This window comes from Pseudophryne corroboree, chromosome 8, assembly GCF_028390025.1.
Source record: "Pseudophryne corroboree isolate aPseCor3 chromosome 8, aPseCor3.hap2, whole genome shotgun sequence".
NCBI lineage: Eukaryota > Metazoa > Chordata > Amphibia > Anura > Myobatrachidae > Pseudophryne > Pseudophryne corroboree.
The window spans coordinates 177,724,917-177,742,964 of NC_086451.1; the positions used below are offsets into that span (position 1 = coordinate 177,724,917).

Consider the following 18,048-nt stretch of genomic DNA (forward strand, 5'->3'; position numbering starts at 1 on the left):
CACAGGGCCAGATAAATGCCCCCACACAGGGCCAGATAAATGCCCCCACAGAGCCAGATATGCCCCCACACAGGGCCAGATATGCCCCCACACAGGGCCAGATAAATGCCCCCACAGAGCCAGATATGCCCCCACAGTGCCAGATATGCCCCCAGTGTGCCAGATAAATGCCCCCACACAGGGCCAGATAAATGCCCCCACAGAGCCAGATATGCCCCCAGTGTGCCAGATATGCCCCCAGTGTGCCAGATATGCCCCCAGTGTGCCAGATATGCCCCCAGTGTGCCAGATATGTCCCCAGTGTGCCAGATATGCCCCCACACAGGGCCAGATAAATGCCCCCACAGAGCCAGATATGCCCCCAGTGTGCCAAATATGCCCCCAGTGTGCCAGATATGCCCCCAGTGTGCCAGAAATGCCCCCAGTGTGCCAGATAATCCCCCCAGTGTGCCATATAATCCCCCCAGTGTGCCAGATAATCCCCCCAGTGTGCCAGATAATCCCCCCAGTGTGCCAGATAATCCCCCCAGCGTGCCAGAAATGCCCCCACATTGCCAGAAATGCCCCCACATTGCCAGAAATGCCCCCACACAGGGCCAGATAAATGCCCCCACAGAGCCAGATATGCCCCCAGTGTGCCAGATATGCCCCCAGTGTGCCAGATATGCCCCCAGTGTGCCAGATAATCCCCCCAGTGTGCCAGATAATCCCCCCAGTGTGCCAGAAATGCCCCCACGGTGCCAGAAATGCCCCCACACAGGGCCAGATAAATGCCCCCACAGAGCCAGATATGCCCCCAGTGTGCCAGATATGCCCCCAGTGTGCCAGATATGCCCCCAGTGTGCCAGATATCCCCCCAGTGTGCCAGATAATCCCCCCAGTGTGCCAGAAATGCCCCCACATTGCCAGAAATGCCCCCACACAGGGCCAGATAAATGCCCCCACATAGCCAGATATGCCCCCAGTGTGCCAGATATGCCCCCAGTGTGCCAGATATGCCCCAAATGAGCCAGATATGCCCCCCACAGTGCCAGAAATGCCCCCACAGAGCCAGATATGCCCCCAGTGTGCCAGATATGCCCCCAGTGTGCCAGATATGCCCCCAGTGTGCCAGATATGCCCCCAGTGTGCCAGATATGCCCCCAGTAGAGCCAGATATGCCCCCAGTGTGCCAGATATGCCCCCAGTGTGCCAGATATGCCCCCAATGAGCCAGATATGCCCCCCACAGTGCCAGAAATGCCCCCACAGAGCCAGATATGCCCCCAGTGTGCCAGATATGCCCCCAGTGTGCCAGATATGCCCCCAGTGTGCCAGATATGCCCCCAGTGTGCCAGATATGCCCCCAGTGTGCCAGATAATCCCCCCAGTGTGCCAGATAATCCCCCCAGTGTGCCAGATATGCCCCCACGGTGCCAGAAATGCCCCCACATTGCCAGAAATGCCCCCACACAGGGCCAGATAAATGCCCCCACAGAGCCAGATATGCCCCCAGTGTGCCAGATATGCCCCCAGTGAGCCAGATATGCCCCCAATGAGCCAGATATGCCCCCCACAGTGCCAGATATGCCCCCAGTGTGCCAGATAAATGCCCCCACAGTGCGATCCATAAATGTTTGACCCCCCCCACCCCACCCCACCCCACCAAATACCTGAGGCGCTGAGTCTGAGAGAGGGAGGAGGAGTGCTGGCGTGAGTGCTGGCGGGCGGGAGAGTGAGGATCCGAGTGCGGGTGGGCGGGCGGCCACTTGTGTGCGCTATGCGCGGCGCCGGCGTCTGACGTTAGACACCGGCGCCGCGCAGCGCACGCCGCACACACGGACGGCGGGGACAACGCGCTGCACACACACACAGGGCCGGCTCGCTTCGAATATGGCGGCGCCAGCGCGCGGCGCCCATTAAGGGTGGCGCCCTGCGCGGCCGCTCTATTCGAACATGCCTAGAGCCGGCCCTGGTCCTCGGCGATGTGTCCTGCAATGCCCACTGTGCGAATGCCGCAGGGGAGAGGGAGCCGTGGATTCACTGTAAAGTATAAGCCGTGTCCTGGTTTATCCGTCTGACGGGGAGCCGTATGTTGATACGGGCGGCTCAAGAATTCAGATCCGCGGCTATTCTGGGATCTCTGTGGAGATGAAGGACGGCTTGCGGGGAGAACAAACCCGCTGATGCTTTCAAATCGGATACCTCGGCAGGTGTGCAGACACGGCTTATACTTTACAGTGAATCCACGGCTCCCTCTCCCCTGCGGCATTCGCACAGTGGGCATTGCAGGACACATCGCCGAGGACGCTCGGCTTTGGACCAGCCCACCTAAGGAGAGGTAATTGAACAAGAAATAACACTGGATCACTCCCTCAATTTATTATGGGATGTCTACTGCACTGATCATTCACTTCCAATATTAACCTTACGGCTACTACCATCTATTGCTTTCCAACAAACAGCTGGACTTTATTTCCTTTTGTGGACTTCTATATAGAGAACTGACACAATTTGGTGTCTGTTTAAACGGATAAACTGAGTCAAGGTGTGCCTTTTATATCCAACAATTTAATGTCATCTTTTACTGCTATTTTATGCTTTTTCATTAATAAATCAATTTATATACATACATCGGTTCTCCTAAAATTGTACTGTCCTTTCCCTGATACTTTGCGCAGCTGATTTTGTCTGTTTCGGTATCGGCTCAGAGGCAGTAGCGGGCATTGGCTAAGGGTCATCGGCAGGATTCGGCGGAAATTATGGCTGTAGTGCCTCACTAGCCACTGACCTCACCGCACGCCACTGTGGGACAGATGTAACATGCAGAGAGAGGTAGATTTGGGAGGGGGAATGTCCTAGCATAACTGTTAATTGCAGTGTAATACTGTAATTCAGCTGTGCAGCATTTGTGGCTAAATGTCAAAGAAGCCAGTATTTACCCTGCATGCAAAACAATAAATGTATTTGAACATACCTCCCAACTATACCAATTTTTGCAGGACACTTTTTTTGGGAATGTCCAGCTAACCCAAACAACCCCCCCCCCCCCCTGTGGGGGCCGCAGTGTCCCATAGTCATGGGGAAGGGGGGGGGGTGGAAGGCTCCCTGTAGCTTGTTGCTCTGCAAATATGCACATTGTGGGTAATTCAGACCTGATCGCTAGGGTGTGTTTTTTGCATCCCTGTAATCAGGTAGTTGCCGCCTACAGCGGAAGGGAAAATTTGCTGTGCAGGTGTGTGATCACATGTGCACAAGAGCTGCACAGCTCAGCACTTACTCAGCCATTGAGGTGACGTCACAAATCCTCCCACAAAACGCCGGGTCCCTCCAGTGTTTTTCCGGACACTCCCTAGAAACATTCAGTTGCCACCCACACAAACACCCTCTTCTTGTCAATCTTCTTGTGATCTCCGGACCGTCGCACTTACGCATTGTGGCGCATACGCATGTGCAGTGCAGACCTGATTGCCCGCTGGGTGAAAATAAATTGAAGCGATCTGGTCTGAATAAGCCTCAATGTCTATTCACGGGAGACAGAGGGGCTGGGGCATGGCCAGCAGCTCACAGAGCACCTATAATGACAAAAATGGGAGACATGGCTCATGATCGCGATATACCTGCGAAGGTACGCCCTCTACTGATTGACAGGCAGAGGCATTCGCATTTTCTGCGGGGCACCCGGAGAAAATGTAGGCACACGCACAGGATGGACCCTGCGTATATGCCCCCATCCTCTTCATAGTTTTTGCGGTTGGAACGCGTGTTACGATCCAAACTATGTCTTATATACACGAGCAGTGTGAAAATGGGGGTAATTCAATGGGGGTAATTCCAAGTTGATCGCAGCAGGAATTTTGTTTGCAGTTGGGCAAAACCATGTGTACTGCAGGGGAGGCAGATATAACATGTGCAGAAAGAGTTAGATTTGGGTGAGTTATTTTGTTTCTGTGCAGGGTAAATACTGACTGCTTTATTTTTACACTGCAAATTAGATTGCAGATTGAACACACCACACCCAAATCTAACTCTCTCTGCACATGTTAAATCTGCCTTCCCTGCAGTGCACATAGGTGGTCATTCCGAGTTGTTCGCTCGGTAATTTTCTTCGCATCGCAGCGATTTTCCGCTTAATGCGCATGCGCAATGTTCGCACTGCGACTGCGCCAAGTAAATTTGCTATGCAGTTAGGAATATTACTCACGGTTTTTTCATCGTTCTGGTGATCGTATTGTGATTGACAGGAAGTGGGTGTTTCTGGGCGGAAACAGACCGTTTTAGGGGCGTGTGGGAAAAAATGCTACCGTTTCTGGGAAAAACGCGGTAATGGCTGGAGAAACGGAGGAGTGTCTGGGCGAACGCTGGGTGTGTTTGTGACGTCAAACCAGGAACGACAAGCACTGAACTGATCGCACTGGCAGAGTAAGTCTCGAGCTACTCAGAAACTGCACAGAGATGTCTTATCGCAATATTGCAAATCTTTCGTTCGCAATTTTAAGATGCTAAGATTCACTCCCAGTAGGCGGCGGCTTAGCGTGTGCAATGCTGCTAAAAGCAGCTTGCGAGCGAACAACTCGGAATGAGGGCCATGGGGGGTAATTCTGAGTTGATCGCAGCAGGATTTTTGTTAGCAGTTGGGCAAAACCATGTGCACTGCATTTACGAACAGATGATTTTTTATATAAATTTTAAAATGTTAGTAAATGTGTGTTTTTTTTTCAACCTGGAAGCCCAACATCGATTAAGATCGATCTTAAATAGACCCCTGGGTTTTAAGGATAACCATGGTTGAGTCCAATGGTTAATTCACATTGACCGAAGTTCTAATTAAGTCACCTGTGCTCAAGCATGATATCCTTAAAATCTGGATTGCAATGACAGCATTTGGGAACTATGCCTAAGGGTTTAATTTTTACATTTATCCACTGACAATAAATCTACCTACAATATCCCTGTAACTGTTATGATTACAGTATTTCACTAAATAATTTAATTTGCTGAACCTTCTGTAAAAAGAAATATTAAGATGCTGTAATTCCCAGATGCAGCAAATTTGTTAGCTAGTGGGCAAAACCATGTGCACTGCAGGGATGGGGGGGGGGGGGGCAGATATAACATTTGCAGAGAGATTTAGGTGGGTTATATTGTTTGTGTGCAGGGTAAATACTGGCTGTTTTGTTTTTACACTGCAATTTAGATTTCAGTTTGAACACACCGCACCAAAATCTAACTCTCTCTGCACATATTATACACCCCCCCCCCCTGCAGTGTACATGGTTTTAGCTAATAAATTTGCTGCTGTGATCAGATCTGAGTTAAGCCCTATGTATTTGGCACTGGCAAAGGGTTAGAGGCCTTGCTGTAGAGCTCACACCTTTCTTATCATGCATTGTAATATTTCCTATGTCCTGATGTTGTGCTCTCTGCTCCATCCAAGTAAACAGCAATGTAGCGTGGCTATCAAAGATCGTGAAGATTGCAGATTTCCTGGGATTAATGCTAAAGAATGCTATTATAGAGGCTGCTGCTTTAATTCAAGTGTCACTGGGGTTAAATGGTGTTTTTACCTTAAAAACACAGGTAGAGTATACAGTACAGTGGTAGAGTGGGAGCATGTAGTGCTATTGATTACAGATTTGATGGTGCTTAAACATGGATAAGGTCCATATCTATAAGAGTTTATCTTGTGTATCCTTTATTCTTAGTCATGGTCAGATAAGATTAGAAAATACCATTTAAGTGGAAATTTCCTGTTAGCTGTTTTAGCTAAATTGCACCAGTTAAAAAAAAAAAAAAAAAACTAAGCTGCTGTAATTCCTGGATGTTTCCTTACTGCATCAACAGGAAGTGACAAGAAACAATGTAATGTGGAACCGTACAGCAGAAGGGATTGCGGCTACCTCACAATAAGTGCAGCGGAATGTAAGAAGAGGAATTGTTGCTTTGACTGCAGCATTCCCAGGGTTAACTGGTGTTTCTTCAAGTCACAAGGTATGGAGCTGCTGTATAGTTACTCGCAAGTCAGTAGTTGTATGATGCTCACACCTGTTAAGCTGGATACACACAGAATGCCCTACACAGGGGGTGAAATGAGCGCCCCCCACCCCCCGTACGCTCAGTACACATCACGCTGTGCTGAGCGGGGGGAGAGATGTGTGCTGAGCAGTTCGCTCAGCACACATCTCTCCCCAAAATCGGGCCGTGAATACGGACCTTTAAACTGTATCCACACTTAGATTATCTGTCCAATTTTTTTTTTCTAGTTGAAACAAAATTATGCTAATATGTGGCAGCAAATGACAATTGACCATTTGCTCACAAACACTGGAAAACATCCAAAAATGGTCATTTAGATAAATTGGTTAAATCCATTTCATTTAGCTAATTTATCCAAACTACCTTTATTGTATCTTTGTGGGTGAATGATGTGTGGGTCAGTGTTGAGGGTGGTGGAGGAGATGGGTAATAGGCACAGCAGGGTGTGGACAGTCAAATAGTGTGCTTAGAGGTTCAGAGTCATTGTATGAGACTCTGGCAACAGTGACTTGATGAGTCTGGTGTTCATAGGGTGGGACGCACTAACCTTTTTATGCTATTGAAATAGTTCTCCTCCTGACCGACGCAGTTCCTTGCTCCGAGGTTGGTGTATTGTCCTGTTGCAGCGCCTCTCCACTGTTGTCACAGTGAGCTGTGTGGTGTTGCTGGCGCATGCCAATCTCCCCCCAACCTCCCTCTGGCATTTCAGACCTACGTACGCATGATGGGATCTTGTATGATATGCGCGTGTGCTGTAGAGATGAAAGTGGCGGTGAGGAGGCAGATCGTGAGATGGGGAAACTTTGTGGACTGTTAGCGAAGGGGAGCACTGGGCAATCTGAGTTGCAAAGAGGGCAGCAGAAGAGGTTATTGCATGTGCACTGGTGACAGGTCCATCCTTGGTGGCTAGCCTCAGTGGTAAAGGGGTACATGAGCTAGTGTCCCTTGGTCAGCCATGTACCATGGCCACCTCCCTACCTCCTATATATTCTCCCTAATCTGTCACTTTGTTACGGTCTGCTGCTGGCACTGGTGTATCGTCCTGCAGATGCCGTCTCCGCCCATTGCTGTGACTTCCCCCAGAGTTAGCCACACAGAGTGACAGATCTGGGAAAATATATAGGAGATCATTACTTTCACTTGCAGCCTACCTTATTTTTTGCAGCCTAGCATGCTCCTGACCCCTTCTCTCACTAATACTTATACAACATTCATGAACTCATCTTAAGGTTTCTTTATTATTCAGTCACACTGTCTTGGATCCAAACCATTTCCTGTGGCATTGCAGTCAAACAATTGAGCTATTTACCCTTGCATAGAAAGGTATAATCTAAGCTAGAGAATTCTATTTGGAGCTCACCCTTGTACTTTGTGAAGAAATAATCAGCATTGTGGCTGAGCAGATATATGGAGTGTGTGGCTGCACACTGCATTGATCTGCTGAGTTGCAATGCTAATAGATAACCGGATTTCTATTCCAATCAGCCAGTGTTGGAGAGATGGTCTGCCAGATTACATAATGCATACCAGAGCCATAACTAGACTTTTTAGTGCCCTGTGACAGAGAATTATATGCCCCCCCCCCACTATTTTTGCAATATGGACAAAAGGCGCATGCCTCGTGGGGAAGGGGCATAACAAGATTGGTCTCAGAGAAAGCACATGAGATATGAAGATATATCTAGTATACTTGACACTCAATGGTTTGTGGTATTGCCGGGGGGCCCTCCTTAAATGCATATACAGTCACACATGGCTTGCTTGTGCAAATGGCATATCACCAGTTCCAAGGTAATACTTTATACAGCTGGTTGAGATCCTGGTCGGTGGATATGGATTCCAAGAAAACCCTGGAGGTGCTTCCTTTCAAGGGAGACACTCTCTTTGGAGAAGACCTCAATAAGATTGTAGCTGATCTGGCTACTGCTAAAACAACTTGCCTACCTAGTATGACTCCTACCACGCAGAAGGCTACAAGTACTTTTCCTTGGCCCTTTTTTGTCAATTACCATTTTAATAATAGGGTAAAGAAAATTAAGTGGATTTTTGAAAGAAAACAATACTGTCAATATACTATTAAAACAAATTAAAATGGTAAAAGTTATTGTACTGTAAGTAAAAATAAAAGAGCCAACATATCAATCCCAGTTTTGGATTACTTTAATTAACAAAAAATCTTGCCCTGGATTAACAAAATCCTTTCCTCATACTGTCAGTCTCCTCTGGGCACAGTTTCTCTAACTGTGGCATAGAGGCGCATAGAGGGAGGAGCCAGTGCACACCCAGAACTAAAGTCTTTCTTAAAGTGCCCATGTCTCCTGCGGAGCCCGTCTATCCCATGGTCCTTTCGGAGTCCCCAACACCCTCTACGGACTACGAGAAAAAGATTTACCGGTAGGTTTAAAATCTTATTTTCTACTTTATTCTTTTCTATCCTAGTTTATTACGACCAACTCTCATCCAAGGAGTTTGATATTCTACTACCTGCATGCAATTTAAATTGCTTAAATTGTTTATATGGTTGATTTGTCCTTCACAACCCATAATCTGCAACTTGGATGTACTTGTGTCATTGAAAATCTTATAATAAAAATGTTTATATATTGAAAAAAAAAGTTATAAGACATATGCATTCAATATTTGAAGAAACAAAATAAATTAAAGCTATGTATTGGGTTTCACTATCAAGCACATTGGAAGACTTGACTACTGTTAAAAGACATGCATTACATGGTATAGAGCCACAAACCACAATGTAGTAAAATAAAAACAAACTTACATGTGCTAGAGCTAGGGAGGGTCGCTGCTCGGGCAGCCCCCTGTCAAGTGAAGGAGATCCAACTGAGGCAGCACAAGGGAACTCTCGAAAGAAGAACAAGGCTAGAGGAAAATCTGAGACAAAGAAATCTGACTTTTACCAGAGCTGTCCAGAGGAAAGCACAAACACAGCACCCCACTACCACAAATAATGCAGTCGAGTTTCCCACATTTGTGGAAATCACAGGGGTCAGCATACCCAGAATGCAATGAATGAACCTCACCCTGGGAGAACAATCTTCATGACCATGGTATCTCCTATGCAAAATAAGTATGATTTGGGATAGGGCTGGGGAGGGCCGCTGCTCAGGCACATCTCTGTCAAGTAAAGGAGATTCAACTGAGGCAGCACAAGGGAACTCTCATCTGGGGACAACAACTGCAGGGAGAACACATATTTTCAGATGAACATGGGAGGGCAGAAGGCTACCTAATACTGAAGCACCCCCAAACAACAAACAAAATGCAACAACTAGTGCAAGCATTCCTGGGGGAAGGCCTGCAGCAGATGGATTTGCATATGGTGATGTCATCCAAGCAGTGGGTCAAAGTTGGCTTCAACCCTCGTCTGCATATGAAAAGAGAAAAGGGGCGTGCAGGGCATGGCAGCCTTTTGCGGCGCTTGGATGACCCCTAGCTCGCATTAAACACCTCCACCCTCCTTCGGTGTGGGGCTCATGTTGGCTATGCCCCAGCCCCTGAAGCATTCAAGCTGATTTCTTGCAGCAGCTGGGCACTGTAACAGCTCCAGAGCTGCTCTGTAAGGCAAATAAAAGGGTGTGGGACCTGCAGCACTACCTGTAGTTCGCATTGTGCGTTGGAAGGCAAAAAGTAAGCAGACGGGAGAAGTCAGGATAGTGCGCAAGGGCATAGAAGGGAGGGGCTCAAGAAAAGAGAAGTGGAAACAGACAGCAAACTAGGCTGGAGAGAGACCTGAGACAAAGAGATCTGAATTATACGAGAGCCGACCAGGGGAACACAAATTATGCAGTCAAGTTTCCCACATTTGGGGAAATCGCAGGAGCAGCACACCCAGAGTGCAATGGGTGAGCCTTGCCCTGGGAGAAGCACCTTCATGATCATAGTATCTCACCTGGCAGGTAAGTAGGAGTTGGGCTAGAGCTGGGGAGGGTCGCTGCTCGGGCACCCCCTTCTCAAGTGAAGGAGATCCAACTGAGGCAGCACAAGGAAACTCTCGAAAGAAGAACAAGGCTAGAGGAAGATCTGAGACAAAGAAATCTGACTTTTACCAGAGCTGACCAGAGGAAAGCACAAACACAGTCACTCACTACCACAAATAATGCAGTCAAGTTTCCCACATTTGGGGAAATCACAGGGGTCAGCATACCCAGAATGCAATGAATGAACCTCACCCTGGGAGAACAATCTTCATGACCATGGTATCTCCTATGCAAAATAAGTATGATTTGGGATAGGGCTGGGGAGGGCCGCTGCTCAGGCACATCTCTGTCAAGTAAAGGAGATTCAACTGAGGCAGCACAAGGGAACTCTCATCTGGGGACAACAACTGCAGGGAGAACACATATTTTCAGATGAACATGGGAGGGCAGAAGGCTGCCTAATACTGAAGCACCCCCAAACAACAAACCAAATGCAACAACTAGTACAAGCATTCCTGGGGGAAGGTCTGCAGAAGACGGATTTGCATACGGTGATGTCATCCAAGCAGTGGGCCAAAGTTGGCTGGAACCCTCATCTGCATATGAAAAGAGAAAAGGGGTATGCAGGGCATGGCGGCCTTTTGCGGCGCTTGGATGACCCCTAGTTCGCATTAAATACCCCCACCCTCCTTCTGTGTGGGGCTCATGTTGGCCATGCCCCAGCCCCTGAAGCATTCAAGCTGATTTCTTGCAGCAGCTGGGCACTGTAACAGCTCCAGAGCTGCTCTGTAAGGCAAGTAAAAGGGTGTGGGCCCTGCAGCACTACCTGTAGTTTGCATTGTGCATTGTAAGGCACTAAGTAAGCAGACGGGAGGAGAAGTCAGGATAGTGCACACGGGTATAGAAGGGAGGGGCTCAAGAAAAAAGAAGTGGAAACAGACAGTAAACTAGGCTGGAGAGAGACCTGAGACAAAGAGATCTGAATTATATGAGAGCCGACCAGGGGAAACACAAATTACGCAGTCAAGTTTCCCACATTTGGGGAAATCACAGGGGCAGCACACCCAGAGTGCAATGGGTGATCCTTGCCCAGGGAGAAGCAACTTCATGATCATAGTATCTCACCTGGCAGGTAAGTAGGAGTTGGGCTAGAGCTGGGGAGGGTCACTGCTCGGGCACCCCCCTGTCAAGTGAAGGAGATCCAACTGAGGCAGCACAAGGGAACTCTCGAAAGAAGAACAAGGCTAGAGGAAAATCTGAGACAAAGAAATCTGACTTTTACCAGAGCTGACCAGAGGAAAGCACTACCACAAATAATGCAGTCGAGTTTCCCACATTTAGGGAAATCACAGGGGTCAGCATACCCAGAATGCAATGAATGAACCTCACCCTGAGAGAACAATCTTCATGACCATGGTATCGCCTATGCACAATAAGTATGATTTGGGATAGGGCTGGGGAGGGCCACTGCTCAGGCACATCTCTGTCAAGTAAAGGAGATTCAACTGAGGCAGCACAAGGGAACTCTCATCTGGGGACAACAACTGCAGGGAGAATACATATTTTCAGATGAACATGGGAGGGCAGAAGGCTGCTTAATACTGAAGCACCCCCAAACAACAAACCAAATGCAACAACTAGTGCAAGCATTCCTGGGGGAAGGCCTGCAGCAGATGGATTTGCATATGGTGATGTCATCCAAGCAGTGGGTCAAAGTTGGCTTCAACCCTCGTCTGCATATGAAAAGAAAAAAGGGATGTGCAGGGCATGGCGGCCTTTTGCGGCGCTTGGATGACCCCTAATTCACATTAAACACCTCCACCCTCCTTCGGTGTGGGGCTCATGTTGGCTATGCCCCAGCCCCTGAAGCATTCAAGCTGATTTCTTGCAGCAGCTGGGCACTGTAACAGCTCCAGAGCTGCTCTGTAAAGCATGTAAAAGGGCGTGGGCCCTGCAGCACTACCTGTAGTTTGCATTGTGCGTTGGAAGGCACAAAGTAAGCAGACGGGAGAAGTCAGGATAGTGCGCAAGGGCATAGAAGGGAGCGGCTCAAGAAAAGAGAAGTGGAAACAGACAGCAAACTAGGCTGGAGAGAGACCTGAGACAAAGAGATCTGAATTATACGAGAGCCGACCAGGGGAAACACAAATTATGCAGTCAAGTTTCCCACATTTGGGGAAATCGCAAGAGCAGCACACCCAGAGTGCAATGGGTGAGCCTTGCCCTGGGAGAAGCACCTTCATGATCATAGTATCTCACCTGGCAGGTAAGTAGGAGTTGGGCTAGAGCTGGGTAGGGTCGCTGCTCGGGCACTTCCCTGTCAAGTGAAGGAGATCCAACTGAGTCAGCACAAGGGAACTCTCGAAAGAAGAACAAGGCTAGAGGAAGATCTGAGACAAATAAATCTGACTTTTACCAGAGCTGACCAGAGGAAAGCACAAACACAGTCCCCCACTACCACAAATAATGAAGTCGAGTTTCCCACATTTGGGGAAATCACAGGGGTCAGCATACCCAGAATGCAATGAATGAACCTCACCCTGGGATAACAGTCTTCATTACCATGATATCTCCTATGCAAAATAAGTATGATTTGGGATAGGGCTGGGGAGGGCCGCTGCTCAGGCACATCTCTGTCAAGTTAAGGAGATTCAACTGAGGCAGCACAAGGGAACTCTCATCTGGGGACAACAACTGCAGGGAGAACACAAATTTTCAGATGAACATGGGAGGGCAGAAGGCTGCCTAATACTGAAGCACCCCCAAACAACAAACCAAATGCAACAACTAGTACAAGCATTCCTGGGGGAAGGTCTGCAGAAGACGGATTTGCATACAGTGATGTCATCCAAGCAGTGGGCCAAAGTTGGCTGGAACCCTCATCTGCATATGAAAAGAGAAAAGGGGTATGCAGGGAATGGCGGTCTTTTGCGGCGCTTGGATGACCCTTAGTTCGCATTAAACACCCCCACCCTCCTTCGTGTGGGGCTCATGTTGGCAATGCCCCAGCCCCTGAAGCATTCAAGCTGATTTCTTGCAGCAGCTTGGCACTGTAACAGCTCCAGAGCTGCTCTGTAATGCAAGTAAAAGTTTGTGGGCCCTGCAGCACTACCTGTAGTTTGCATTGTGCATTGGAAGGCACAAAGTAAGCAGACAGGAGGAGAAATCAGGATAGTGCACAAGGGTATAGAAGGGAGGGGCTAAAAAAAAAAGAAGTGGAAACAGACTGCAAACTAGGCTGGAGAGAGACCTGAGACAAAGAGATCTGAATTATATGAAAGCCGACCAGTGGAAACACAAATTATGCAGTCAAGTTTCCCACATTTGGGGAAATCACAGGGGCAGCACACCCAGAGTGCAATGGGTGAGCCTTGCCCTGGGAGAAGCACCTTCATGATCATAGTATCTCACCTGGCAGGTAAGTAGGAGTTGGGCTAGAGCTGGGGAGGGTCGCTGCTAGGGCACCCCCCTGTCAAGTGAAGGAGATCCAACTGAGGCAGCACAAGGGAACTCTCGAAAGAAGAACAAGGCTAGAGGAAGATCTGAGACAAAGAAATCTGACTTTTACCAGAGCTGACCAGAGGAAAGCACAAACACAGTCCCCCACTACCACAAATAATGCAGTCAAGTTTCCCACATTTGGGGAAATCACAGGGGTCAGCATACCCAGAATACAATGAATGAACCTCACCCTGGGAGAACAATCTTCATGACCATGGTATCTCCTATGCAAAATAAGTATGATTTGGGATAGGGCTGGGGAGGGCCGCTGCTCAGGCACATCTCTGTCAAGTTAAGAAGATTCAACTGAGGCAGCACAAGGGAACTCTCATCTGGGGACAACAACTGCAGGGAGAACACATATTTTCAGATGAACATGGGAGGGCAGAAGGCTGCCTAATACTGAAGCACCCCCAAACAACAAACCAAATGCAACAACTAGTGCAAGCATTCCTGGGGGAAGGCCTGCAGCAGATGGATTTGCATATGGTGATGTCATCCAAGCAGTGGGTCAAAGTTGGCTTCAACACTCATCTGCATATGAATAGAGAAGAGGGGCGTGCAGGGCATGGCGGCCTTTTGCGGCGCTTGGATGACCCCTAATTCGCATTAAACATCTCCACCCTCCTTCGGTGTGGGGCTCATGTTGACTATGCCCCAGCCCCTGAAGCATTCAAGCTGATTTCTTGCAGCAGCTGGGCACTGTAACAGCTCCAGAGCTGCTCTGTAAAGCATGTAAAAGGGTGTTGGCCCTGCAGCACTACCTGTAGTTTGCATTGTGCGTTGGAAGGCACAAAGTAAGCAGACGGGAGAGGTCAGAATAGTGCGCAAGGGCATAGAAGGGAGCGGCTCAAGAAAAGAGAAGTGGAAACAGACAGCAAACTAGGCTGGAGAGAGACCTGAGACAAAGAGATATGAATTATACGAGAGCCGACCAGGGGAAACACAAATTATGCAGTCAAGTTTCCCACATTTGGGGAAATCACAGGGGCAGCACACCCAGAGTGCAATGGGTGAGCCTTGCCCTGGGAGAAGCACCTACATGATCATAGTATCTCACCTGGCAGGTAAGTAGGAGTTTGGCTAGAGCTGGGGAGGGTCGCAGCTCGGGCACCCCCCTGTCAAGTGAAGGAGATCCAACTGAGGCAGCACAAGGGAACTCTCGAAAGAAGAACAAGGCTAGAGGAAGATCTGAGACAAAGAAATCTGACTTTTACCAGAGCTGACCAGAGGAAAGCACAAACACAGTCCCCCACTACCACAAATAATGCAGTCAAGTTTCCCACATTTGGGGAAATCACAGGGGTCAGCATACCCAGAATGCAATGAATGAACCTCAACCTGGGAGAACAATCTTCATGACCATGGTATCTCCTATGCAAAATAAGTATGATTTGGGATAGAGCTGGGGAGGGCCGCTGCTCAGGCACATCTCTGTCAAGTAAAGGAGATTCAACTGAGGCAGCACAAGGGAACTCTCATCTGGGGACAACAACTGCAGGGAGAACACATATTTTCAGATGAACATGGGAGGGCAGAAGGCTGCCTAATACTGAAGCACCCCCAAACAACAAACCAAATGCAACAACTAGTGCAAGCATTCCTGGGGGAAGGCCTGCAGCAGATGGATTTGCATATGGTGATGTCATCCAAGCAGTGGGTCAAAGTTGGCTGGAACCCTCATCTGCATATGAAAAGAGAAAAGGGGTATGCAGGGAATGGCGGCCTTTTGCGGCGCTTGGATGACCCTTAGTTCGCATTAAACACCCCCACCCTCCTTCGGTGTGGGGCTCATGTTGGCAATGCCCCAGCCCCTGAAGCATTCAAGCTGATTTCTTGCAGCAGCTTGGCACTGTAACAGCTCCAGAGCTGCTCTGTAATGCAAGTAAAAGTTTGTGGGCCCTGCAGCACTACCTGTAGTTTGCATTGTGCATTGGAAGGCACAAAGTAAGCAGACAGGAGGAGAAATCAGGATAGTGCACAAGGGTATAGAAGGGAGGGGCTCAAAAAAAAAAGAAGTGGAAACAGACTGCAAACTAGGCTGGAGAGAGACCTGAGACAAAGAGATCTGAATTATATGAAAGCCGACCAGTGGAAACACAAATTATGCAGTCAAGTTTCCCACATTTGGGGAAATCACAGGGGCAGCACACCCAGAGTGCAATGGGTGAGCCTTGCCCTGGGAGAAGCACCTTCATGATCATAGTATCTCACCTGGCAGGTAAGTAGGAGTTGGGCTAGAGCTGGGGAGGGTCGCTGCTTGGGCACCCCCCTGTCAAGTGAAGGAGATCCAACTGAGGCAGCACAAGGGAACTCTCGAAAGAAGAACAAGGCTAGAGGAAGATCTGAGACAAAGAAATCTGACTTTTACCAGAGCTGACCAGAGGAAAGCACAAACACAGTCCCCCACTACCACAAATAATGCAGTCAAGTTTCCCACATTTGGGGAAATCACAGGGGTCAGCATACCCAGAATGCAATGAATGAACCTCACCCTGGGAGAACAATCTTCATGACCATGGTATCTCCTATGCAAAATAAGTATGATTTGGGATAGGGCTGGGGAGGGCCGCTGCTCAGGCACATCTCTGTCAAGTTAAGAAGATTCAACTGAGGCAGCACAAGGGAACTCTCATCTGGGGACAACAACTGCAGGGAGAACACATATTTTCAGATGAACATGGGAGGGCAGAAGGCTGCCTAATACTGAAGCACCCCCAAACAACAAACCAAATGCAACAACTAGTGCAAGCATTCCTGGGGGAAGGCCTGCAGCAGATGGATTTGCATATGGTGATGTCATCCAAGCAGTGGGTCAAAGTTGGCTTCAACCCTCGTCTGCATATGAAAAGAGAAAAGGGGCGTGCAGGGCATGGCGGCCTTTTGCGGCGCTTGGATGACCCCTAGTTCGCATTAAACACCTCCACCCTCCTTCGGTGTGGGGCTCATGTTGGCTATGCCCCAGCCCCTGAAGCATTCAAGCTGATTTCTTGCAGAAGCTGGGCACTGTAACAGCTCCAGAGCTGCTCTGTATGGCAAGTAAAAGGGTGTGGGCCCTGCAGCACTACCTGTAGTTCGCATTGTGCGTTGGAAGGCACAAAGTAAGCAGATGGGAGAAGTCAGGATAGTGCGCAAGGGCATAGAAGGGAGCGGCTCAAGAAAAGAGAAGTGGAAACAGACAGCAAACTAGGCTGGAGAGCTCTTCTGTCTATATTTTGCAAACCTGCTCTTGTCCTCTCCAGCTGCTCCATGTAGATTTGACGTCTGGAAAAGTGCATAACCCACTGACAAGCAGGCACACTCCTGCATGAGTTTTCTCTCTCACTAGCTGGATGATACACAATCATTTGCATGTGCTCCACCTCTGACACACCACCCACCCAACCACCCAGTGACCAGAGCCACCCACAAGCCAACTGGCTCCGTGATTTAATTTGCACAGTGTAGTCATCCAGGCAGCATGTCCTTCTCAATGGAAGGATCTCTGGTTCCATGGAATCTTCCACATTGGAATGCTGCGGAATAAAAAGGATTTAAATATTCATCTTGCTAGCATTCAATGTACCTGCGGCTTGGCTTTAGCACATGGGTCTTCATCCTGTGGCCCTCCAGCTGCTGTGAAACTACACATCCCAGCATGCCCTGCCACAGTTTTGCTATTAAGGTATGCTAAAACTGAGGCAGGGCATGCTGGGATGTGTAGTTCCACAGCAGCTGGAGGGTCGCAGGTTGAAGACCCATGTTCTAGCATGCCTGTTCTATGATGCATGTACCGTGATGTCACAATCAGCTTGGAATGGGGTGTCTAGCAGGCATTTGCTGACAGCCACTTGAGGGAGACACACATCAGGAGATGCAGCATATCGGAGGTCTTCGATGCCTTTCCAGCAAATGCACACCACCTGCTGCTGGTCTGGACACAAAACAATGCCCACAATCGAAGTCCCAAAATGCCCAACTACAGGATTCATGTAAGTAGTGAATTTAGGAATGAATTTAGAAGTAGGAAATTAAGTTAGTTCACAAGTACATTCAAATTCAGATCTAAAGTCTAGGTAGGCCTCACGTCCTGGCAGCCCCCAGCACTTAAAAATGCCTTGATTAGAGGTAGAGAATTAAATGTAGATAAAAAGTAGACACAAAATAAGACTCCACAGAGCAGTTATCAGGTGTCTTTATCAATTGTTGCATTTAAAAAATCAAGCAATTAGGGAACACAATGTTGCAACAATGTAACCCTATTTGCAAAATAGTACTAAATAAGTTTGTCGATGTAAGACATTTGCAAAGGCGCATCCAAAACACGCTGGAAAATGCAACTGAATCTGTTTTTGGAGGCTAGAATAGGAAATGTGCATCGGTCCTACAAGTACTGAAAGCTCTTCTACCATCTCCCTTTGTACATTCAAATTCAGATCTAAAGTCTAGGTAGGCCTCACGTCCTGGCAGCCCCCAGCATTTAAAAATGCCTTGATTAGAGGTAGAGAATTAAATGTAGATAAGAAGTAGACACAAAATAAGACTCCACAGAGCAGTTATCAGGTGTCTTTATCAATTGTTGCATTTAAAAAATCAAGCAATTAGGGAACACAATG

At 48.3% G+C, this 18,048-nt stretch overlaps 10 non-coding genes and 3 pseudogenes across 10 annotated transcripts; all 13 read right to left on the minus strand.

Moving 5' to 3' along the window:
- Positions 1-8,942: 8,942 nt before the first annotated feature.
- LOC134951446 (U1 spliceosomal RNA) lies at positions 8,943-9,106 on the minus strand. Its single transcript, XR_010184185.1, has one exon. It is a non-coding gene; the product is annotated as a U1 spliceosomal RNA (small nuclear RNA).
- Positions 9,107-9,778: 672 nt separating this feature from the next.
- LOC134952121 (U1 spliceosomal RNA) lies at positions 9,779-9,939 on the minus strand. The gene has a single exon (XR_010184725.1). It is a non-coding gene; the product is annotated as a U1 spliceosomal RNA (small nuclear RNA).
- Positions 9,940-10,091: 152 nt separating this feature from the next.
- LOC134951407 (U1 spliceosomal RNA) lies at positions 10,092-10,255 on the minus strand. Its single transcript, XR_010184154.1, has one exon. It is a non-coding gene; the product is annotated as a U1 spliceosomal RNA (small nuclear RNA).
- A 695-nt stretch (positions 10,256-10,950) lies between these two features.
- LOC134953340 (U1 spliceosomal RNA) lies at positions 10,951-11,092 on the minus strand (annotated as a pseudogene).
- A 145-nt stretch (positions 11,093-11,237) lies between these two features.
- Positions 11,238-11,392, minus strand: LOC134953173 (U1 spliceosomal RNA; annotated as a pseudogene).
- Positions 11,393-12,063: 671 nt separating this feature from the next.
- Positions 12,064-12,226, minus strand: LOC134952301 (U1 spliceosomal RNA). Its single transcript, XR_010184857.1, has one exon. It is a non-coding gene; the product is annotated as a U1 spliceosomal RNA (small nuclear RNA).
- Positions 12,227-12,378: 152 nt separating this feature from the next.
- On the minus strand, positions 12,379-12,542 carry LOC134951899 (U1 spliceosomal RNA). The gene has a single exon (XR_010184553.1). It is a non-coding gene; the product is annotated as a U1 spliceosomal RNA (small nuclear RNA).
- Positions 12,543-13,215: 673 nt separating this feature from the next.
- On the minus strand, positions 13,216-13,378 carry LOC134952243 (U1 spliceosomal RNA). Its single transcript, XR_010184810.1, has one exon. It is a non-coding gene; the product is annotated as a U1 spliceosomal RNA (small nuclear RNA).
- Positions 13,379-13,530: 152 nt separating this feature from the next.
- LOC134950764 (U1 spliceosomal RNA) lies at positions 13,531-13,694 on the minus strand. Its single transcript, XR_010183626.1, has one exon. It is a non-coding gene; the product is annotated as a U1 spliceosomal RNA (small nuclear RNA).
- A 692-nt stretch (positions 13,695-14,386) lies between these two features.
- LOC134952729 (U1 spliceosomal RNA) lies at positions 14,387-14,528 on the minus strand (annotated as a pseudogene).
- A 152-nt stretch (positions 14,529-14,680) lies between these two features.
- On the minus strand, positions 14,681-14,844 carry LOC134951108 (U1 spliceosomal RNA). The gene has a single exon (XR_010183908.1). It is a non-coding gene; the product is annotated as a U1 spliceosomal RNA (small nuclear RNA).
- A 675-nt stretch (positions 14,845-15,519) lies between these two features.
- On the minus strand, positions 15,520-15,682 carry LOC134952244 (U1 spliceosomal RNA). The gene has a single exon (XR_010184811.1). It is a non-coding gene; the product is annotated as a U1 spliceosomal RNA (small nuclear RNA).
- Positions 15,683-15,834: 152 nt separating this feature from the next.
- On the minus strand, positions 15,835-15,998 carry LOC134950570 (U1 spliceosomal RNA). The gene has a single exon (XR_010183467.1). It is a non-coding gene; the product is annotated as a U1 spliceosomal RNA (small nuclear RNA).
- Between the last annotated feature and the right edge of the window lie 2,050 nt (positions 15,999-18,048).